This window comes from Meles meles, chromosome 7 (genome assembly GCF_922984935.1).
Source record: "Meles meles chromosome 7, mMelMel3.1 paternal haplotype, whole genome shotgun sequence".
Classification (NCBI taxonomy): domain Eukaryota; kingdom Metazoa; phylum Chordata; class Mammalia; order Carnivora; family Mustelidae; genus Meles; species Meles meles.
In genome coordinates, this window is record NC_060072.1 from 20,964,754 (window position 1) to 20,989,477 (window position 24,724).

The 24,724-nt window shown below is 39.2% G+C and overlaps 1 protein-coding gene across 3 annotated transcripts in view; it reads right to left on the reverse strand.

The window, feature by feature from the left end:
- The window catches only part of NR1H4 (nuclear receptor subfamily 1 group H member 4), a 64,370-nt gene extending 61,539 nt beyond the window's left edge, over nucleotides 1–2,831 (reverse strand). Inside the window, exon 1 of one of the 3 annotated variants that reach the window (XM_046012008.1) lies at nucleotides 2,642–2,831. The gene's annotated coding sequence lies outside the window, so the exon portion shown is untranslated. The remainder of the gene's footprint in view (nucleotides 1–2,641) is intronic. The other 2 variants (XM_046012007.1, XM_046012009.1) reach the window with 2 other exon arrangements.
- Between the last annotated feature and the right edge of the window lie 21,893 nt (nucleotides 2,832–24,724).

Below are 24,724 nucleotides of genomic sequence, written 5' to 3' on the forward strand. Positions count from 1 at the left end.
AGGAAGTAAAAATCTCAAGGTTTTATTAGGATTTTATCTTAAAAAAAAAATTAATCAAAACTTATATTTTATTCCTATATATTCATTTCAGTCAGAACTCTGTTGTAATACTTAGACCTAACAACAAAAAAGTATTGCTTTTTCTGTGCGGTGTTTCACTTCACAATCAAGTTGTGTTAGATTAGCATTGTATCGACAGAAACTTAAAGAAAGGGGAGAGAGGAAGAATAGCAGACACTGCTTTATTACCAAAATTGGAAAGGGGCAAACTGAGGGAGAAAATAACTCTCTGTGGAGGGCACAGGGGTGAGGGAATTACAGAGTGGGATAAGAGAAGAGAGAAGTGGGTGGATATTTTTATATAAGGACAACTTTTTCCTCCCCATGCAGCTGGGTAACTAAGGACTCATGTATAGTGATGCCTTGTGGCCACAACTCCACTGGCAGCAACTAATAGAGCAATAAGAAATAGCTGGGAAGAAAATTGTTCTTATGTCTCTTAGCCCCTTCACGCTCTCTGTTGCTAGGATGAAAGAGGAAAACGAGACTTTAGAAAAACAAGGGGAATATTCTCACTGTCAAGAAAAGAACATATACCTTCATGCTTTCCTTCATCCACCCACCTATGGACAGCATGAGTCTGTTCGAATCTGTCACATGGTGATGTGTCTTCTCCTGGCTTTCATAACCTTCAGACTCTGTGAACCACAGCAGTGCTGAGCTCTTCTCGGACATCCCTAATCATAGCACCATGGTGGGCTCATGGAGTCTTTAATTAAAATGCTCATGACTGAAGTCTCCAACCAGTGCTCCCAGACTAATCTCTGGGTTAAAGCAAATACTGTTGAAAGTTTCCAGTTACCCCTGCTAATGGCGCAGCTACTAGAAAATACTCTACGAGGCTTTAGGACTTCTCACAACTGAGCTGGGGCTTAACACGTCACCCCTTCCCACTAAAATGTTTGCAGGCTGCTCTGCCTGCTCTCCCATTAGTCCTGATGTCAACTTTCTCCAGTGTCCGACAAAGTAGGGGTAGCAAGGAAAGGACTTTGGAGGCAGAAAGACCTGCCCGCATGTTCAGTACCTGCGACTTCCTAACTGTGTGATCGTGAATAGGTTATTTGTCCTCTCAGGGGGCGCCTGCCTGGCTCAGTGGGTCAAACATGTGACTTTTGATCTCAGGGTCGTGAGTCCTAGCGCCACATTGTAGGTAGAGTTTACTCAAAAAACAAACAAACAAACAAAAAATGAGTTGTCCACTTTGAGCCTCTGTTTGCTCATCTGTAAAATGAATGTAAGAAAAACTCCCAAGCAGGCTCATTGTGAGAAAGAAACAAGCAGTTTAGGGAAAGCCTGTGACATATTAGTAGACGCTCAAAATCCGCGAACTCCACTACACACTCATGGACACACATGTTTCTTTTCCTTTCCTTACAAAGGACTACCAAGTATTCCATCACAATCTGGCCAGGTGTGGGAGGTATGGAAGGTGTGGGAAGACCAGAGTACATTCTTTTCCCTCTCGGACTCTGGTCCGAGACATGTGTGTCCATGAGGAAAACACCGCTGCAGATACTGAGGAAGGGTCTCAGAACAAGTGTGTGTTGTCCCTAAGTGGTAATTATCAGCTACCTCCAAGTTGCGTCAGCCACATTGCAACATTCTCAGCAAAACAGAAGAGTCCACGGTGCAAATGGCATAGGTCCATCATTTGGAGGAGGGGGTGACTCAAAGATGAAGTGTTTACCATTTCATAAAATCACAGCTAGAAACCCAGTGATGGCTCCCTCTACTTCTCTTGTCGATACTCTGAGGTACCTTTATCTAAGGCAGTCCCAGAGGCAACATCAGATTTCTTTAAAACTCAGGTGAGTTTCCCAAGGAAAGAATCCAAAATGAGTCATGAGTATCCCCCCCCCCTTCGAAATAAAAACTCAGTAAAGAGAAACAATCCAGGATCACCTTATAGTTAGTTGCCTAATTCACTATGGCAGTAAACAGACAAGGCAATACCTTATCTGTAGATTCAGACTGCGAACAATTTTAATCTCAAAGTTCTTCCTAACATTTTCCATCATTTTTAGTGTTTCCATCCAATATTTAAATGATAAGTGGAAACCAAGTTTACAACCAAAATCAAAATAGAAAGCTTTTTTAACCTACTCTCCTTCTAGGAAAAATTTTATTTCAGTTACGCATGGCTTAAACATCGTCCTGTCCCTAGCTCCCAAGTCATTTGAGATTAGCAGTATTCCCAAACTCACAGCAAGATTTGATAAGTCACCAAAATAGAGCATACTATTCAGGTCAAATTGTCTATGGAATCAGAACAGAGAAACTTCTGAAATTCACTGTCTCTGTGATTCTCTTGGATAACTGCAATGTTTAAAAGATATTCCTAAATAATTTGTCAATAAGGTAAGCAACCGTTAGACCCATGAACTCCTGCTTCCTCTTGTTTGTTTTTAGAGTTTCTTTCCTTTTCTTTTCCTTCTTGTTTTCAGGATTTTGCATTAGACTCTAGTAACTTAGAATTCATTCATCAATCAAACTTCCTGATATTAAAGAGAAATTTTAAATGATAACTTCCCCTCTGCTGCCTTCAGATGGATACCCGGCCCCAGAGGAATTAGGTACTCACTTAGATTGCCTCAGGTTGGAGATGACCTTTCAAGGCCCTTGGAGGATTCTGAGGCCAATCTTCTTCTCCAAATCACAGCACTTTTGCTACAAATGCTCGGAACCTGGGTTTGCATTGGGGTGAGTCCAGGAGACAGCAGGGTGAGGAGGAGGAGGAGGAGGAGAAAGAGGAGGGAGTTCTAGTAAAAGCTGTGGATGATCACAGACGGCCTTCCGGCTCAGCAGCAATATCTCTTCCTTGGCTCCGTGCCTCATGAACACAGATTAGTCATTAACAATCCTTTCCCTGATAAATGATATAAACATAGAAAGGAACTTTGGGAGGGCCTCGAGATTCCCAGGACAAACTCCCACAGCCCCAAAGAAAGGAATGGGACCTGTCTGAGGAACCCTGAAGCTCAGCTTTTAAAGCAAATCTCCTCAGGCTCCTTGGTAGGGTTCTGAGTCCCCAGGTTTCTGCAGGCTGGTCTGAAACTAAACTGTCCTCTCCCCTCCCCCCTAATTTCTTTTAATAGCTCCACCACCTCCCAGGGACTGAAGTTAGCAACTGAGCCTTCTTGACCCTTCCCTCTCCTGGGCCTCCTATAGCAAGTAATAACAGATCCATGTGGAGTCTATCTTTGGAATGTCTCTTATTTCCAACCCACCCTGTTCCTCTGCTAATTTGGGCCTCCCACAGCCTCCTTTCTGAAGAACAGCATCGGCCTCATACCTCTTTTCTCTTTCCTTTTTTTTCCCTCTGTTTTGCAAGTTGCGTGGTGGAACAAAGCATGGGCTCCAGTCAGATGCCTACTTGTTTGTCACAGCCCTGGGCAAGACACATAGCCTCTCTGAGTCTTAGTTTCTTCCTCCATAAGGTGGAGATACAGTATCTCATGGGCTGTGGTGAGAACTACATGCATTGTTAAAATGTGCAAAATGTTTGAAAGGTGCCTGACCTACAGCAAGCACCCAATAAGTTTCAATTTTGTTTTATCAGTTGAACTAATTATTTTATCAATTGAACGGATACTGAATGGTCATCTGCATACTATGTACCCAGTAAGCAACTTCCTAGGTGTTCTGCTAATCAAAATCCTCCAGTGGGTTCCCACTGCCATAAAAATAAATTTAAAATGCTTTGGTCTGACATTAAGAACTCCTTTCACCCTCTGACAGTCTAGCCCTAATCCATCTTTCTAGCATTTTCTTACATCCTATCTCTTCAAGAGACCTTAACCTCTTACCCACCTATGCCAACCTTTCCTGGCTCTGTGCCTTTGCTCAAATTCCTCCTTTTATCGAAATCACCTTCCTTTCACCTAAATCACCTTCCTTTCATATCCTCGGGTCTGGCAGGTTCACCACGAGTGCTATGTTCTACCTGAAGCCGTCCCCATTCCTCATTTTCCCCTACTCTGCCCACCAAGCCCTCCTCATCCTTTATTTGTAGTTCTCTCATTGTCCCTTAATTCCTCTGATCTTGTATATAATAGTTACCTACTTACCCCTTTAAAAGAACAAAATTTCTGGAGGAAAAGCATGGTAGTCAACTTGCCTTTGTATCCATCCCTGGTCTTCTCATAGTGCTCTCACGGAAAACTATTGCAAAATTATTTGTTAGCAAAAATCAATGAGTGAGTTGAGAAAACAAGAACTTTCCAAGGCAGCATGTGCACACATGGGTGTGTGTGTGTGTGTGTGTGTGTGTCCATATATGCGCATCCACCAGCATTCCCCGTTGTAAAGTTAGTGGAAGGTCTACATTCAAACCCCTTAGGAATGCTACATTTTACTTCTCTTATTAAGTAGCCTCTGTAGGTCCTACACGCTCATACTCCTATACCCATGGGCTCCCTATGTACTGAAGCATGCCCCCAGACACACCCTTCATCACAGGAAAAGGGGGAACCCAGCCCCATAAATTCTCCCCTCCCATTTAAAGAGTCTGTGAAGGCACTCACCCTGCTCTGCAGATCTGGGATAACTGAAGGACTCCTGCATGACTCCCAGACCAATTCTTCTTGGATGGCAAGAGCCTGTATTGTGATTTCATTCCCTCTAGCAGCCATGGAAGCTGATGGTTGAAGATGCAGACTCAGGAACTTATCACTAGGGTTCAAATCTCAGCTCTGCTACCTGTGAGCTGTATGACCTTAGGCCTTGGGATTTTACTTAACCTCTCTATGTCTCCTCATCTGTAAAATGGACATATAATTACTACCTATTTCACAAGGTTATTGTAAAGATTAAATCAATTAATATGTGCAAAGTGCTGGTTCTTATAGAGGGTCTGATACATAGACTTGCCAACTAAGCATTAGTTACTACTCTTTTTCCTTGGGCATTTCATGCTATCATATCTGCCTAACCAGACTAGATCTGAAGGATCTCAGGCATTGGGAATGAAAGGTATTGAGAAGGAGAAAATTTCAGGGTAAGAAAAAGGCAACAGCAAAAGCTCTGAGCCTGGAGGTAGCTTGCAGAATCCCACGAAGGAAGGAAGGCCAGTGTTTTTCAACTAAGAACACAGAGGAGTTGTGAAGAAATATGGATAGGGGAGGTATGTGTGCCAGGGAACTCTCAGAGAGGACATAGACACACACACACACACACACACACATGCTCATGTTACTTTTTAGATATCAGACATGTGTAACACGTTTCACAAATAAAACATAACATGAGGTTTTTGTATATTATAAATTCCATGTAGCCCAATTGACCCTCACAGAATGCTTTCACTTAGCTTCGCCGAACTCTCATACTGCTCGCCGATTTTCAACCATGATTTGATCAACAGAACTGCATTCTGTTCCCCGGATGCTTTTCCCAATTCATTGCTGTCATGAAATCACATGTGTGATATACTGTGGAACTGCTACCCTCCCCCAAATTATATCCATTAAATCGCACCCTCTTTCAGTTCCAACATATATGTTGAAAACTCATTAATCAGTAACATGAGCAGCTTCTTGGCTGAATCAGATAATAATTTTCAGACCTTGGAAAACGTGCCTTCATTTTTGTGTATGTGCTCCTCACAATGTAAAGCTACAAGCAGGACACACTTCTAAGTTTAATCTTTATTCCACCTAGCCCAGAGATGGCAAACTTTCCTTGCAAGGGCCAAAAAATAAATATTTTAGGTTTTGCAGCCACATCTGGTCTCTGTCATAGTTTACAATCTTTTAAAAATAGAAAACCTCTTCTTAGTTTGCAGGTTGTTCCAAAATATCAATGGACCAAATTCTGTCTGCCAGCCCTGCTTGCCTCAGACAATCAACAAAACAATGAACCAAATCCTGATTCACGGATTTTTTGCTCATTTCTGTCATGTAAATATCCTCCTCATGTCCAAACTATCAACCAGATGGTACTTAACACAAGGTTGGGCAGACAGGTTCAGTGGTACACCATTACTTAGTATTTCCACCTTAAGGGTACAATAGATGTGAATAACCACAAGAGCATATATAATTGCAAAATACAGCACAATAACCAGAAAGTGAGGAATTTTAAACATTTATTACATCTTTTTAAAACATATATTTAGGGGCGGGTGGGTGGCTCAGCAGTTAAGTGTCTGCCTTTGGCTCAGGTCATGATCCCAGGGTCCTGGGCTCTCCACTCAGTAGGGAGCCTGCTTCTCCCTCTCCTTCTGCCTCCCATTCTGCCTGCTTCTGTTCTCTTTCTCTCTCTCTCTCTCTCTCAGTCTGTGTCAAATAAATAAATAAAATCTTTAAAATAGTGTTTTTAATTGTAAGTTTATATGCTTTAATTTTTTAATGTGGCTATGTTTACCAACCCACTCAGAAGTTCCTGAAAATTTAACAAATGGCTCTTGTGAGCCAGAGAAAGCCAACTCAGCAGTCCGCCAAGGGCATGAGGGCCTCTTCCATTTAGTCCTTGTAAGTTAGAAGCTAGAAAGTGTTATCTCCATTTTACAAATGAGGAAACCAAGACCTAGTGCTCAGTGCTTTTGAGCTTTGTGCTCAAAAGCAACAAAGCTGGGACCTTAAACTTAGACTTGTTTTCTCCAAAGCTAATATAGTTCCTCCTTTACTTTATTCCACTATTACAGCAGGCAAAGTGAGATCAAAATATTTATGAAATGCTCATCAGTATTGGGATATTTTAATTAATTGCTGAATAAGAGAGAGATGAGGGAAGTCATTAACATACTGATAATGATCAACTCTGGTATAGTATTAGATGTGTAACATAAAAGCCACTCTGCCAAAAAAAAAAAAAAAAAACTCTATTCCTAGAAATTCACATTTTTTTTAAAGATTTTATTTATTTATTTGACAGAGATGACAAGCAGGCAGAGAGGCAGGCAGGGGCGGGGGGGGGGGGGAAGCAGGCTCCCTGCTAAGCAGAGAGCCAGATGTGGGGCTCGATCCCAGGACCCTGGGATCATGACCTGAGCCGAAGGCAGAGGCTTTAACCCACTGAGCCACCCAGACACCCCGAAATTCACATTTTTTAATTAATGCTTTCCCTTCTCTATCTTCTCAAGGATTCCTTTTTTTAATTGAAAATTCCCCCACCCACCCTAATGAATGAATTCCTCATAGATCAAAGGCACCAAAGATCCTGAAGCAAATAGGAAGAAGAACAGGTAAACTTTGAATGTTAAAATAGCAAAGGTCTGACCTAACCTAGGAGGAGGAGGCATGGGTGACCACCACAGTCAGAGAACAGAGACAGGACACGCAGCTTCACAGGGCAATGACCACAAGGAAAACACTAAAATAGAAAGGGAGGGAAGGAAAGAAAGCCTGGTGAGTTGAGTTGGTCTCTTTCTCCATTGGCTCAGGCCTGGCTATTAGTGAATCTTTGTCCCAAAACTGAGTCTTCTAAGAAGGTTGTCTGCAGAAGTCCTTATACTACCACCTTAAGTAACTTCTTTTCTCTGGTTAAACACTACAGCCCTAAAGAGGCTGTGCTCTCAAAACCAGAGAAAATTTGTAAGACCGAAGACAACATGGTAGGGGCAGTGCCAGAAGTGTGGGTATTGGAGTCAGGTACAGGAGTCAGGGACCTGGGTATGAGTCCTAACTCTGGTCTTGTCACATGACCTTAAGCAAGTCAATCTTTGGGTCTTAGTTTCCTCCCCCAAAATAATATAATGGAAAAGAATGCCCAACTCTTAGGGTTATTGTGAAAATCAACATGAAATATCACATGAAAATGCATGGCATGAAAACAGCAAAGAGAAGCACTAGCAAGCCCCATAAAATGTGAAATCTTCTGGAAACTAGATACCATGAGAGTCTGACCCATCTCTCTGCAATCATCTTTTAAATGACTCACTAATTCACGGGGTCTACATTGCAGGGATAGCCATTCTATAGATGGTGAAATACACAGCAGGACACTCATCCAAACCTGGACAGCCAGTCTTAATGATCAGAACCTTTTAAAAAATAAAATATTCATAGTATTACTCAGCCATCAAAAAGAAAGAAATCTTGCCATTGCGACAGGGTGGCTAGAACCAGAAGATGTCATGCTAAATGACATAAGTCAGTCAGAAAAAGACATATACCATACGACTTCACTCATATGTGGAATTTAAGAAGCAAAACAGATGAACACTGGGGAAGGGAAGGAAAAATAAGATTAAAGACAGAGAGGGAGGCAAACCATAAGAGACCCTTAACTATAGGAAACAAACTGAAGGTTACTGAAGGGGAGGTGGGTGAGGGTATGGGGTAATTAGGTGATAGGCATGAAGGAGGGCACTTGATGGAATGAGCACTGGGTGTTATTTAAAACTTATGAATCACTAAATTCTACCTCTGAAACTAATAATATACTACATGTTAACTAAAATGAATTTATATTAAAAAAAATTTTTAAAGATTTTTATTTATTTATTTGAGAGAGAGAATGATAGAGAGAGAGAAAGAGCATGAGAAGGGGGAGGGTCAGAGGGAGAAGCAGACTCCCAACCGAGCAGGGAGCCCGATGTGGGATTCGATACAGCGACTCCAGGATCATGACCTGAGCTGAAGGCAGTTGCTTAACCACTGAGCCACCCAGGTATCCCTAAATTAAAAAACTTTTAAAAAGAAACAATATTGGTTCTTCAAATTAAAAAAATATATATATTCACAACCTGTTTGAACCCATAAGATAGAACATTACTATATTGTACTTTAGCAGCTGGTTTCTCCACTAATCCTAGATCAAATGCACTTTGCATTCTATATCTTCCCTGCCCCTCCCTTTTTTGGAAAGGTCCTTTATTATTGTTGTTTTTAACCGAGAAGTAGAAATTGTCAGTGTAGAAAAACAGAAAATACAAATAATCATAAAGAAAGAAGTAAAATTTACTTATATTCTTACAACCCATAGAATCATAGAATAATCTATTAACACTGATATATTTTCTTAATTTTTAATGCAAATAGATATATCACGTCTTCTCTTTTCATAAAAAATGATACCATGTGCTATATACTGTTCTGACTCTGCTCTCCTCTTTTATTGTATCAGAAATACTTTAATATCACTAAATCTTTCATTATGTATATAACATAATTTAATGGCAATATAATATTCAGTTCATAGATATAAAGTCCTCATTAATCAATTGCCTACTATTGAAACTTTGACTTTTGACCAACTTTCCTCCATTATAAATAATATTGCAATGATCATCCTTCATAGCTAAATCCTTGGCTACATCTAAGATTATTTCCTTAGCCTGTGTTTTTCTAGAGGTGGAGTTAATTGTTCAGAATGAACACATTTTTAAGCTTCTACAATAAACTTAGCAAACTGCTTTCAGAAACATTGTGCCAATTTATATTCTCCCAATAGGATCTCAATATGTCTATTTCCTGTCCTTCTTCAACACTTGGGGGCCTTGTGGGTGCTTCTTTTTTCCAGAGGAAATGTCCTATGAGATGTCTTCAGTCCTCACTTATCCCTCCCAGTACAGAAGCAACATGGACATTCAAGCAGTGCCTTTTGAACTGTGTGACGTGGCCCATTAGTGGTTCATAAAATCAAGTTAGTGGATGATGACCAGCATTTGCTTGTTTTCAATGAAATAGCGTATGTTTTAAAATAGCATAGCAAATATTTCCATTGTAAGTAGAAAGGTATGTACCAATTAACAGAGCTTTTATTTTACTTACATATGTGTGTGTTGATGAGGCCTATATATGTAATATATACTATACACACACTCACATACACACACACACACACACACACACGGTTGTAAGATTACAGAGTAAATTTAACTCAACACTGGTTAGATCTAGACTGAGCACTACTTAGTCAAAAGATCATAGAATCTGGGCTGATGAGGCTTGGATTCAGGGCACAGTTTGGTGGAGAAGGAAGCCTGAGGAACAGAGAAAGGACACATATCACATTTGTATTCCCTGGTAGGAAAATGCAATGGACAGAAATGTGATAGAACTCTCAAAAATACACAAAATTAGGGGGTGCCTGGGTGGCTCAGTGGGTTAAGGCCTCTGCCTTCGGTTCCGGTCATGATCCCAGGGTCCTGGGATTGAGCCCCGCATCAGGCTCTCTGCTCGCGGGGAGCCTGCTTCCTCCTCTCTCTCTCTCTGCCTGCTTGTGATCTCTATCTGTCGAATAAATAAATAAATAAATAAATAAATAAATTTTTTTTTAAAAAGTACACAAAATTAGCTACTTTTAAGAAGTATAACATAAGTCATGGTTTTATAGTAGGTGAAATTATAAATTTCAGAGTGTGACAAGTAATCTGTACCTCTCTTCTCCACATATTTTAGGCACATTATGTCTATAGGTCTATAGTTACAGATCTGCCTCTGCTTTTCCCTACTGCTATTTTGGGGGCAACTCATCTAATCTCTCTCAACCCCAGTTTCCCCACCTACCAAATGAGGATGTTCAACCAGATGACAGCCAAGGTCCCTTCCACATCTGTGGTCCCAGGGGTCTGTGCTGACCCATTGCAGATTCTTGAAGTTCATTAACAGGGCTGGTTATGAGCATGTAACATTTGCAGTCACAAGGGGTCCCTCACTTAGAAGGCCCTGTGTTTGTTTGAATGCTCTATTGCGATTGTTTTGAAAATTCTTAATAATTATTTAGCAAAAGGTCCCATATTTTTATTTTCCATGGAGCCTCACAAATTATGTATCTGGTCCAGTCTATTAATGCAGACATGAAGTCTTCCTGATAGGAACATGGCATTCTTTCACCCTTGGTGGATAAAGTACAAGCTGCTTAGAAGGTTTATGACCTACACTGTTTCAAAAGTCTGCTGGGCACTAGGAACAACACATAAGGGAAGCTGTTTAGAACTTTTGTTCTGCCCAAGGCTTGCATTCAATTGTTCTAACCCCAGCTGGAGTGGATTGTCCAAACTGCATCCAATTCTTACCAAAAAAAAAAGTCTTAAAATAGGATGACCCATTTAATGCCATGTGCTGCTATACGGGTTAATTGGATGTGCAATATTCACAGCAGGTTCTCAATAAAAGATATAATAGAAAGATGAAGGTCAGTATTGGGCCTGAGTGTTGTATTACACCCAACCTGCATTTTAAACCCAAAGGTTGCTAAAAGGATTATTAATAGGTAGAACAAAGAACACATTTGGGGACATGGCCCATTTTATTTTGAAAAGACCCCCATCTGTTGGGGAAATTCAGCTGATGGCTCAATGGTAAGCTATCTTTCTTCAGTGGGGACAAGGCTACTTATCTTCAGGAAGGCATATTTTCAGAGTTCTACAGTGGTGGTGATACTGTATTTACACTATTCCTTTCGTGTTTCAGAGGCTGAATATAGGCCATGACTATGGAGCAAAATCAGATATGATGAAAATCATGATGCTGGTCTCCTTAGAAATGATTCTGAAACACAGGAGCCTACCAGGTACTTAAAACATCAGTCTTTACACATAGAACAATCTTTTATTAAACATCTGCTATTCAAAGGCTTTGTTTATGCTTTGCAGAGTTCCTTAATCAGCATAGTTCATATGAATGTTATCTCTTCTCTGTACCCTCAAAGCACCCCATGTTCACCCCTCTCAACGTATTTTTTATTCATTATTGCAACTGTCTACTTCCTTATGTATGTCCTTCACTAGTTTGTAAGCTCCATGAAGGCAAGTCCTGAGGTGGTGTTTTGCTTTTTTTTTTTAATCTATCTCCAGTCCTAGCACAGAACCAAGCCTACTTACAGGTGCTCAAAAAATGTCCATGGGTAAGTAAGCGAATGAATGACATATGATATATGAAGAGCTCCTACAAATCTATAAAAAAAAAGATCAAGAACACGAAAGAAAAATAGGTAAACCACATGCAAATATGATACGTAGAGAGGATGTACACATGAACATTACACATATAAAATGACATTGAAACTCAATCATAATAAGAATCATAATAAAGGACAAAAAAATGACATATAAATGGCCGGTAACATCCACACTCAGTTGTAATAAGAGAAATGCAAGTTATACTGAGATATCATTTCTCACTCATCAGATGGGCACAGATAAAAAGAAGTCTGCTAACATAGTGTACCAGTGAGGATAAAGAAACAAGCACTCCCATCTATTGCTGGTGGGAATGTAAATTGGTACAATCTCTAAGGAGGACAGATTGCAAGTGTGCATAACCCTTTACCTGGTAATCCCATTTCCAGAAATCTATCCGAAAAGACACTCATGAACATGTGTGAAATGATACTTAAACATAGAGCTAAATTCACCTGGTATGCTCTAGATGTGCTGCACTGTTTGTTAAAATACTGGGATTCTGGGTGCCTGGATGGCTCAGTGGGTTAAAGCCTCTGCCTTCAGTTCAGGTCATGATCCCAGGGTCCTGGGATCGAGCCCCGCATGGGGCTCTCTGCTCATCAGGGAGCCTGCTTCCTCCTCTCTCTCTGCCTGCCTCTCTGCCTACTTGTGATCTCTGTCTGTCAAATAAATAAATAAAATCTTTAAAAAAAATTACTGGAATTCTTCCTGATGTATTGGTAAACACAGCTGCCCTGAGCCCACCCAGCACCCCACTTCTGCCCTGTCATCCAGCTCCTCCTCTCAAACCCCCAGACCTTGCTGCAACAGAGCAACTCAAGAGATCATGCCTGATACCGCAGGGGCTGCCAGGACCATGCATCAGCCTCGTGCCCAGCCTCATTCTGATTGGCCTGTGCTTGTGCTGGGAGAGCTATTAGATACTTGATCTCACTCCTATATTCAAGGCTGTTCACTGCAGCATAGAATCCAATAGCAATACTTGGGAAACAACCTAATCAAAAGCTAATATTTACTGAGAGCTGACTATGTGACACACACTGTTCTAAGCACTTTACATTGATTCTCATATTTAATCCCCACAACAGCCCTAGGGAGGAAGGACTATTGTAATACCCATTTTACAGACAAGAAAACTGAGATACAAAGAAGTTACCCAACATCATATAGCTAATCGGTGATGAGCCAGAACTCTGTCAAGGTAGTCTGATTCTGAAGTATATGCTCTTAGAACAAAATGTGCCTCAGTAGAGACCAATGACATTAATTAGGGTCTATCCATGTAATAGAAACTTATACAGCCATGAAGAATATGGGGACGCTCTTCATGAACTCATAATGGAACAGCATCCAAGCTAAACTACTCATTGAAAAGGAAGTACAGAAAAATGTTTGTAATAGTTATCCAGTTTGTGGATCCACACACATTTGCATATGTAATTATATACATACACATACATGTTTGTATATATATATGTATATGTATGCATACACACACATAAAATTACAGATTAGATACATAGGATGTATCTGGAATGATACATAAGAAATTGGTAACTCTGATTGCCTACCTCTGGGGTACAAGATATTAGGAAAAAATGTTTGCAGTATGTACTTCTTTGCACCTTCTGAACTGGATACTATGTGCACATACTGCCTGTTTTAAAAATTAAACTGCAAACTAGTGTTTTAAATGAATGATATATACATGATATATATAATGAATGATATATACATACAAATTAGTGTTTTAAATGAATGATATATACATACATAATGATTCTGAAGCAGAAAGTCAAAAGAGCTTACAGAGAAATAGAAAATGTGTGCATCTTGTCAGAGGTGAGTGAGAGTCCACTCTCCTGGTCATCAGGCAGAGCAGAGCCTTTAAAGAAAGGGAGAGTTGTGAGGCTATTTGGAAAGCAGGAGAGGGCACCCCCAGGGAGGGGGGCACAGCTAAGGACACCATGATAAACTTTAGCACACAATGAAGTGAAGGTCACTGGAAATCTCTGTGTCCTCTACAGTTGTGAGTGCCTGCATAGGAAGACAAGATCTGGGTGTGGACATTCTGGGAGGGGCCCTTGAGGTTGCATGCAGATTAGAAATCAGGCTTGTGTTGTCCATCTTAGGGAAATTCAGACGAACATGAACTAGAAGTGCCTGAACCTCATCCTGGCTCACATCCAGGGCTGGTAAGGAGTTAAGCCGTGGAGCCATTCTCAAAGAACTGAAAGAAACAAAGAAGTAATTGAAGGTTTGGTGGAAAATGGGGCTGAGGAAAAATGGTTCAAGGAGCTGATATTGTTGGTTTGGAAGGAGGACAATGACTGCCCCCTACTTGACGGCATATCATTGTCAGTGGGATGGTGACCAGCTGTTCTCTGCCGCCACAAAGGAGACAAAGAGGGAAAGGGCTTCAACTACGGCATGAGCAATCTAAATTAGATTCAGAGAAAATCTTTTCATCAGGAAAAATATGAAGTTGTTAAACACTGAGGGAACAGACTCCGAGGGAAGATAGGGTATCAATTTCTCTCCCTCTAAATTAGACCTGATGGTGTAGACACCAAGCTGCATCCAACTTAGTCACCCTTCGTGTATCCCAGGGTCTTCACCTTAAGCTGTAGGCAGTAACATCAACCTCATAAAGTTGCTATAAAGGTGAAAAGAGAGACTGTGTATAAAGCATTTAAAACAGGGCCTACTCTACAGTAAATTCTGTACAATAGCAGCTGTTGTCCTTTATGGTAAGATAGACAGTGTCTACTAACCATGAAGGTCTTCAGTAATTTCGATGATTCCTTGGGATGGTCCCGGATGGCCTTTTTAATTCAACCAAATATCCCAAGTACTTCATCAATAATTTCATGTCCACAGCTTTATAAGGAAATTCTACCCTTTCTGGAATAAAGAGTAGACTATTCATCTCATCTGCTTTATTTATAAGGAGTTCTGATGTCAGCCATTCCCAGAAGTCACATTTCTAACAACCTTATTCTATGGGGGAGTATAAACTAGAGTTTTTCAAATATGTTCGTTTGTGACCCATGATAATAAATAAATTTCATACCACAATACAGTACACAAATGTACACACACACATTCATGCATGTGTAACTGAAATGGAAGTTTGAAAAAAAATGCTTAGGTTTTCTATGTGTTATCTATTCTGATATTTTCTATTTTATTTTATTCTGATTTTTAAAACACTGATCTTGACCCATTAGATTGATTTTATGACCCACCCATGGATTGTGACAGATAGTTTGAAGAACTTATGTCAAGTCTAAGACCATTGGGCAAGTTCCTGACCTGTTCAAGAGTCTCCTAGCACAACTATGAAAAAGGTGATTTAATTATCAGTATCTTGATGTCTTAGTAAAGTTTAATTTAGAACACTAAGTAACACTGGGCCTAACATTTATTTAATAGACCCTCCTCAATTAAAGTTGACTATGCCATTAAAATGGTCATCCTGAAGTTCCTGTGTTAAAGTTGGGCAGAGGGTCTGGCCCAGAGCCCATATGCTCTTACTTGGTAGGTATCCAGTCGAGGTGCTTGGTTTCCCTTCCAATAACAAATATTCATCAGCAAACCTAAAAAGAACAGAAGAGCAAGGTGAGAGGTGAGAGGTGGCCACAGTGCAAGAAACGGAAGCATTCCCCAAAACATGAATGGACTGTGCTTAATACTAAAGCCCAGTTGAGAACGAGTGTGCAAGAGCTGCAAAGAGAGGTATGTTATGTCCTCTTCTTCCATTTTAAAGGCACGGTAGAGCAGAATATACTTTAGGAAAAAAATTCTGTTTCAAGTGGCAAAAATACAAAAAATAACTAAACATATGGTTTCTTAAAGAGTACATCTTGGGTGCTGAAAAAACTAATGAAAAGATCTCTTCCTTCAGCTAAGACAAATGAAAGAAATATCAATGTCATTTGAAATTAATTTGCAGAAAGAAGAGATGCACATTTCACCTGTAAACATAGCCCCCTTGAACCTGGCACTTGTAATTCTTTGCATCGATCCCAAAAGAACTAAATATAAACAGTTGTCAAATTTTGCTCTATCATGATTATAACTTCTTATCAGGACCAGTGAAGCAGGATATTAATTGAATGATCATTTGCGTGTGTTGGCACTCTATTCTCCAGTCCCTCCAGAAAAGTCACCATTCTACTAAGGGAGACAGATCTCCTGCCTTTCCTTTTCTTTGCGTATCCATTCCCAAGCCCCCCACACACCCAACAGACAAGAAAGAAGAATATGCCTGAAGGAACTCTTCAAAGAGATTTTAATGGTAACCTGAGAAGATAGAGACAGAAAAGTGGCTTTGGGGCAAGATTAAAAATTTTAGAGATCCTGACTGAAAGGAATATGGTGCCAACATTACCATCCTCCAAACATATATCAAAATAGAAAAAATACGAACCCATAACCTCCCTAAAGAAGAAATCCACTTGATTTTAGATTTCTTTTGATCAATAAAATGATTTTTTTAAATTATTATTAATTATTAATTATCAATTTTATGTAAATATAATGATAATTATTAATTATCAATTATTTTCAAAGTGTGTATGTGTCCAAGTCCCTACATTGCAAGTACCCTAACTGATTATTCTACTTTTGGGTTTATCTAGCCCTTAATACTTGAAAGGAAGGATATTCTCAAGACTGCAAAGTAGAAGATTAGTAAGAACCCCCACTCTGCGTTGGGTAGTAGGGGGACTTCCAAGGAAATGGTTCCAGTGCATTTTTAGAAAGTTTGGTCTCTAGGCCCAGGGTTTCCAAGCCCTTCCAAAGATTCAGGCACTATAAGTGTGGTGCAGGAACCAGGGAGCTGCAGAAAAGGCCCCTTGCAGGCTAGGACAATGGGCAGACCAGTGGTGAACATCATGGATGGTGTCCCACGATTGATGAAATTTTACTGTGTGTGAGAGCTTGACACCACACTGGAGTAGAGCCCCAATAATGACCAGAATCGAATATCTTTCCAGCATGGCAGAATGGAAAATAGGTTATTTTCATATACTTGAGTTTCTTGCCAGCAATTTAAACTTCTTAGTCCTGGACCTGACATTCTGGTGGTACCTCAGCAGATGTGGCTGAAATCTTCCTTCCTGGACTATGGAGCCTACAGCCTTTGAGAACACTTCTACCACATCAGGCAATTTTCTCCCCTTGTCTAGCTCAGCAAGTCAGACCTAATACCTTAGGTATAAGCTATGAGGTTGGTGTCTTACAAGTAGGACTGGGGCAATAGGCAAATTTGAGCTGAAAATCTCTACCCATCTCTGGGATTTTACATTTCAGAAATAAACTCCTACTACAATAATACATCATCATCCATTATTTGAAGAGGGTATAAGACAAAGTAACACATCTCATTGCAAAATGATAAATTGGGGGTGCCTGGGTGGCTCAGTGGTTTAAGCCTCTGCCTTCAGCTCAGGTCATGATCCCAGAGTCCTGGGATCGAGTCCCACATCGGGCTCTCTGCTCGGCAGGGAGCCTGCTTCCTCCTCTCTCTCTCTCTCTCTCTCTCTGCCTGCCTCTCTGCCTACTTGTGATCTCTCTCTGTCAGATAAATAAAAAAATTTTTTAAAATCTTAAAAAAAAATGATAAATTGTTCAGACGTAAGATGTTGTTGGCCCATCCCCCTCTTTTCTATTTGCAGGCAGAGGAAGGGAGTGTGTATCTGATTTGGGGATCAGATATCACGGATGAAGCTGAAAAGAGTGAATGCTTTGTTACTTTAACAAAGCCCATTTTCAAAGCTTTGTCCCTCTCTGCTACTGTACTTATCAAAGAGAATCAGATTATCATCAGACCAAGGCCCAGCATAATTTTATAAAGAAAAATAGATAATTGCTCATTGGATTTTAATTACTAGGTTTAATTTTGTCAATGCCACCTCCTTTCATTTTTTTCCTCTAAAACACATCCTTGGATGTTCGCCCATCATTTCTCATTTTATGATTTCCTATCTAGGAGTATTAAATTCCTGGTTTATTAACATTTTTTCTTAATTGACTTTTAAAATTCAGTTCTAAGCATCAGTCTCTATGAATCACTTTGGTAATATCTTCTCTGTGAAGATAATGGATAGTTTGTTAAAGCATAATATTAATAGCATATTATAGTTTGTTATAGCATAATATTAATAACAATAGCATAATATTAATATCCACAAATGTAGGCTTCCTTCCCTGGGCTTAATTGCTGAATTCACTATATTGAAAAAGCAAAGGTACTGTCTACTTGATAAAATAAGCAAAATGTGTCTATAACAACTACGTATGAAATCTAAAGTTATAACCAGAGCTGGAGTTCCTCTTCTCCCTCCTAAATGTAAAAGGAAGTAGGACAGAGAAGGTGATTATGAAAATCTAAGAGATCTTCAACAATAGTAGAAAAGGGAGCAAATGAATATCACTCAGACCCTTGAGATTTCAGAGGGGGTTCAGACCACTCATCCTTAGGTACAATGTGATATTAGAAAGATGTTTTCCAAATCAGAAGCCTTGATGCATGTTGTAATGAGGATAAGTATAGTTAGGAGCACAAGCACTCCCCACTTCACCCTAATTCATTCATTCATTCACTTATTCAATCATTCATTCAACACATATTTATTGAGCTCCTGCTCTGGGCCAGTCACTAGGCATACAACAGTGCACAAGAATGAGGCATTTCCTATCTTTATGAGATATATTATCTAGCAAACTCCGAATCAACTTTATATAAACAAACAACACGAAAAAAAGTATAAGCACAAAAGCAACTGAAACAAATTCAGGCATCCATGGCTGCAAATAGTAATAAAAAAAAAAAAAAACGTAGATAGTAATCATCATTCTCGTTATGTCCTGACCTGCCATTCTGCATATAATTACCTTGATACGAAAAAAACTTTCCAAAGTAGATCCTATTACCTTCTTTATAGCTAAGGAAACTGAAGATGGTTAAGAAGCTTGCTTAAAGCTAAATGGCCAGAAAAGTCCAAGTGGTGGGGTTTGAACCAAAACCCAACAGCCTTCTAATACCACTCTTTCCCTGTATAGCGACGTCTTCTCTGGGCAGAGGACTTTTCCTCTGAGAACCAGAATCATTACATTAGAATACCAGAAAGAGATCCACCTAGAGCATATTAGCTTAGCTCCTTCATAAATGTTCATAAGGATTTATCATCTTTTTAAAAAATACCATTAGAAAAATAACTTTTATATATAGACCACTTCTGTTTCTTCTAAAATACTGTGGTTGAAGATATCATCATTTGTATTTACACTGTTACTAAAGTCCACACAATAACTTGTTTTGCCAAACTTACATGTTTTCTTATGTTAGAGATATAATTCATCATGTTTCTCTTTTTGCTCTAGCTTCTAGGAACTCCTTAGCTTAAAATTTCTGATTTTACTTTAATTCAGTCATTTGTTCATTCAACAAACATTTCTGGAAAGTGATTATTTTAGTGTGATTATTTGTCCCTGCCTCAAAGGGCTTTTGATTTCCTTTTTATCTTTATTATAATTGCTTTGATATTATGTTTATTATAACGTATTTTATTACATGAGTTTTTGGAAGTAGTCAAGAGAGTATAAAATGTAAATGATAACTAAATGGAAAGGACCAAAGGCAAGCAGTTTAACCTTAATTTAAATTTTGAGGTTTTAAAAATGTCCATTTTTAAATGGGTGGCTCAGTAGGTTAAGCTCAGTAGGTTAAGCTTCTGCTTTCCGCTCAGGTCATGATCTCAGGGTCCTGGGATCGAGCCCCACATGGGGCTCTGCTTAGCAGGGAACCTGCTTCCCCTCCCCTCTGCCTACCTCTCTCTGTCTACTTGTGATCTCTGTCTGTCAAATAAATAATCAAAATCTTTTTTAAAAATGATAGGATCTGGGATACAGATCCTGTGGCTCAGAGCACAGGGCTTATAATCTTGTAGACTCTGGGTTCAAATCTCAGTTCTGCCCCATCACTGTGTAAACTGAAACAAATTACACTTTCTGAGCCTCTGTTTCATAAAATGGGACTAAGAATTCCCACACAAGATGCCTATAAAGATTAAATAAAATAATATATACAAACCATCTGACACTGCCCGGCACATAGTAAATGTTTAATAATTCCTACTTGGGATTAAAGCAGGTAAATAGACAACAAATAATCCTACCCATAAATACCCAGTCTCTGAGGTGGGGTGAGCCTCGTTTCCACGGAAAATAAATGGACATTTTTAAAACCTCAAAATTTAAATTAAGGTTAAACTGCTTGCCTTTGGTCCTTTCCAAGATTCTCGGCAATGTTCCATCACCCCTTGTTGTTGAGCCCTCTTCTCTAATTATAAACTAAATTCTGGCTTGTTAGCAGAAAAGATTTTCTCAGGCTCTGTTCTATAAACAATACCAGAGAAATCACAGATGCTTGAAAACTGGGAGGGCCCTCCCAATCTGCACTTTTTTCATCTTAAAGACCCCACAAATGACTCTGGCTTTAAAAGTTGTATGTTTGCTATCAACAGGCATAGCACCTTATGCTTGCCTCATTGATGACATAAATCACACTGTCTTTATGGTTTATTTCCATGTCTGCCTCACCCATAGGAAACTTCTTGAGGGCTGGCAGTATTTCTCATTCCCATTCATTCCATTTCCTACTCCAGTGGCAGGCACATAGTAGGTGCTCAATAAATATCCACTGAATCAATGAATGATCTAACCAATTAACGAAAATTGTGTTATCTTCCCATAGCATCTATCGTAGTGAATGAATGTTTAGCTGAGTCCACTTGAGATACAAAGAACTTTTTAAATAATAACAATTTAAATATAATTTTTTAGCTTAAGCCACAAAATAATAACTTTTTCAATCCCCAGAGTCAATTTTTTAGAGAACTTTCAAAGCCATGACCATCTTTGTGACTATTTTCATCAAAATTCTCAAACAAACCTTGTGAAGTTCTCACATTGGAGTCTTTGCATTGCACTATTTCTCTCAGCGACCGTGAAAGCTTGGACAGAGGCGGGTGAATGGACTTTCCCAAAATCAGACGAGTTTAGCAAGGCCTGCAGGTGGAGACTGAGTTGTGTTCTTTCTAGAACTCATATCTACTTCATGTCTAGAAGATGTGAAAGAGGCCGCCAGATGTTCAATAACTATAAACACCCAGGAGACTCTTGGGAATTAACTCTTCCAAAATTGAGTTTGAGGACACCACACCTATGGAAAGTTGTGTATGTTGGGGAGGGGGTGCTAAGTACTTCCATTCATGTATTGTTTGCTTTCTCAAATGGTCTCTCTGTCATGCATAATATCAATTTGCACGTGAAACTCAGCCCCTTCCTGGATTCCCACTCACACATTACACCCAACCTCTCAGAGCCTTTCTTTGAGTAACACCCTGATAAAAGTTTGGGGAGTCTAGACTTCTTTGTCAAGTAACTTGGTACCCCTCCCTTTCTCTTCTTCCTAATACCTTCATTTACCTATGCAGAGAAATATCCAAACTTTTATTTTACCTCCTCTTCCTAGTCTTAGCCCTGATGTTTGTATTTTCAAACTCAAATGACTCATAAAGATATTTCCCTTCATAAGAAGAATCTTGCACCAGCTATTAAAGAATGATTTTCAAAAATAAATAAATAAATAAAATAATGATTTTCACCACTTGGACAGAGTTGCCTAATAATTTCCCAATATCCAATCTCCTTTTATAAGCTTAAAATTAGAACTCCTGAAATTTAGCTGTGTACATGGACACACAGAATAAAGACTTTCTCAGCCTTCCTTGATGCCAGGTATAGTCATGGAATAAGAGCAGAACTAATATGAGCAACCTCCTAGTACATCCTTTGTACCTGCTTCCTATTGGCTGAAATGTGGACATGATGGCGAATGTTGGAGCAGCCATCTTGAACCATGAGTGAAGGTTGTAGCTGAGAAAGACAGAGCAACAGGATTGAAGGATTCTGGGTTCTTGACACCACACAGCTGCTATTTCAGTCCTGAACCACTTACATGAAGGCTATTATGTGTTTGAACAGATAGACTTTTCCCTTGATTAAGCAATTTTTTTTTGGTTCTTTGTGACAGCTATTAAAACTATATCCTGCCCAATACACCTCTTTATACAGATATTGGCAAACATAAGCTGCATCAGTAAATACTGTGACAGGCATTCTAATCAGATTATCCATTAGAGTAAGCCCTACTCATTTCCTTTCTATTGCTTTTTTTGTTTTGTTTTCCTTTTTCATGTAGAATCATTCTGCCAACTCTTATCAAGTGGACAGATCTCTATTGTCTTGGGTTATAAATAAAAAGTTCAGCATTTTATATGCAATGGGATTTTTTTCAAACATTTCCAATTAACACAGCATGCTTCTGAATTTAGCTTTAGTTTACATTTCAGTTAAATTTAAATTTTCTATTTAAATTTCAGTAAGCTTAAAATTTTTATTTCTTTCAGATTTTTTTCTTCTGTAGGTGTTTTAGTATGAAATCTTCAACTATACAGAGAAACAACATATCTTTTTTAAAACCCCAAAAATCACTAACACATCATTTTCAAGAAATCTTAAGGTTTTTTCTTCCTTGGTTCATTTAAACTTTTTACATATTCTCCTACAACTTGGTTTTTCTTTAAACATTAGGCTCTAGTTCATTCATTTTCATTCTCTTTTATAATTATTCTGCAATATATCCATTCTCCCACTGATGAACATTAAGGTTACTTTCAATTTTGAAATATTCCAATCAATGCTTAAGTGAACATTCTCACATCTAACTCCAGGGGCACAGGTTCATATGTTTTCTAGGATATGTCCATGCAACTGAAATGGTAGCATTGTACTGTATGCACATTACACTTTAATAGACTTTACTGAATTGCTCTCCAAACTTGTTTACCAATTATAATCTCATTTCTGTACATCTTTGCTAACATATCTTGTCAGCTTTCTTACTTCTTGCTTACTTTTTTATTTTTAATCATGAGATTGAAATAGTATCTCATTTTAATTTGCATTTCCTTGATTAGTTTAGGTTTATTTGCCATTCAGTTTTCCTATTCTGTGAGATGCCTCCTTATATTCTTTGCCCATTTTTCTATTGGGTTGTTTGGATTTTTCATTGATTTATAGCTAAATCTACATATTTGAAATCTTAAATTTTTCTAGTTATATGCATTACAAATATGTTCTCTATAGGCTGTCTTTTAAACTCTCATGTGCAGAATTTGAACATTGTAGTGTCAACTTTTTTCTCTATAAATTGTGGCTATGTCTTAAGAAATCCTTTCTTACCTGAAACCATAAAAATATATTTTTCAATATTTTATTCCATTAATTTTATAGTTTTTCTTTTCTAATAGAGGTCTTTGATCCATGGAGAAGTAAATCTAAATTTAAACTTAAAATTTTTTAACTCTAAGAATACCAATTGTAGCTTTTATGACAACTGAAGGACCAGTGAAAGAAAAAAAAAATTGTGAAAAAGTAGAAAGGACACCCAAGAGTCCAGAAAAAAAGATCAGAGGTAGCTGAAAGAACTCTGTCATACGTATTTTTTCCTTTTTACATCACTTTTAAAGTACTCTTCAGAGTCCTTCATCCATTTCTCATGCAACATAGGATCTTCAGCTTGTGTATAGAGCTCTGTTTATGCTCCACTCCAGATCTGCTCATCCTCACATACCCTGCAGCCTGGCCACTTGCCTTTCTTCCCACGTTGGAGCAATCCCAGAGATGGCTCACATCCCAGCTGCTGCCACCATCACCTCATATCCCAACATCTCCAATTTTCTCAGCCTCCCCAGGGATGAGGGCTGGGCTTAGCCACAGATTCCTCTCGGCACCAGCTGTGTGGGAACTGCAGGAGATTTGGGGTGCAGCCCCGACCTGATTATCCCTGCCAGTGTTTGCTGAAAAGGGCAACATCAGGCAAGTGAGTGAAAGTTGGTGCCCTGGAAGGCAGGATTTCCCCAGTGAAGCAGAAGATGCAAATAGGCTTACAGATAAATGTCATGCTTTTATTCTTCTTCCACAGTGGACTGTTCTAAGAAATCATGAATCCATGTGGCCACTCAGGAGATGTCCCACATTAGCTAGCCATGTATTCTTGAGAAAGTGTGTCTAAGTGTGGCAATATACCAACTTGTATTATTTTCCCTCCTTCCCTGTCTTATTTCCATTTTTCCCTCCCTCTTGCCTTCTTAGGATTGCACCCTCTTCTCTAGTAAGCATTGCATGGAAATTTTGCTTCATACTCTCTTTTCCAGGGATCCTACATTACAAGAGCTTGCTTAAATTTTTCAAACATGTATTATCCATCAGTAACTAAAATTTATTTTTTATCAAAACTGGTAAGCCATTTTGAATTTGCAGATATTACCCATTTCTTTTTCTTTAAAGATTTTATTTATTTATTTGACATACAGAAATCACAAGTAGGCAGAGAGGCAGGCAGAGAGAGAGGGGGAAGCAGGCTCCCTGCTGAGCAGAGACCCCCCCCCCCGGCCCCCGATGCGGGGCTCGATCCCAGGACCCTGGGATCATGACCTGAACTAAAGGCAGAGGCTTTAACCCACTGAGCCACCCAGGCACCCCAGATATTACCCATATTTAAGGAGAGGGAAGTCTACTGGGGAAATTCTAGAAGGGATCTTTCTCCCTGATAAAACATAGAGCAGCATGAGAAGAAAGCTCTCTTCTGCCTTCAAAACCCCATTCCTTCCCACTCTAAATGCGTTATGTGGGAACCTGAGGTTTGGTGCTTTAGCTGCCATTTTGAAACTCTGAGACAGCCTT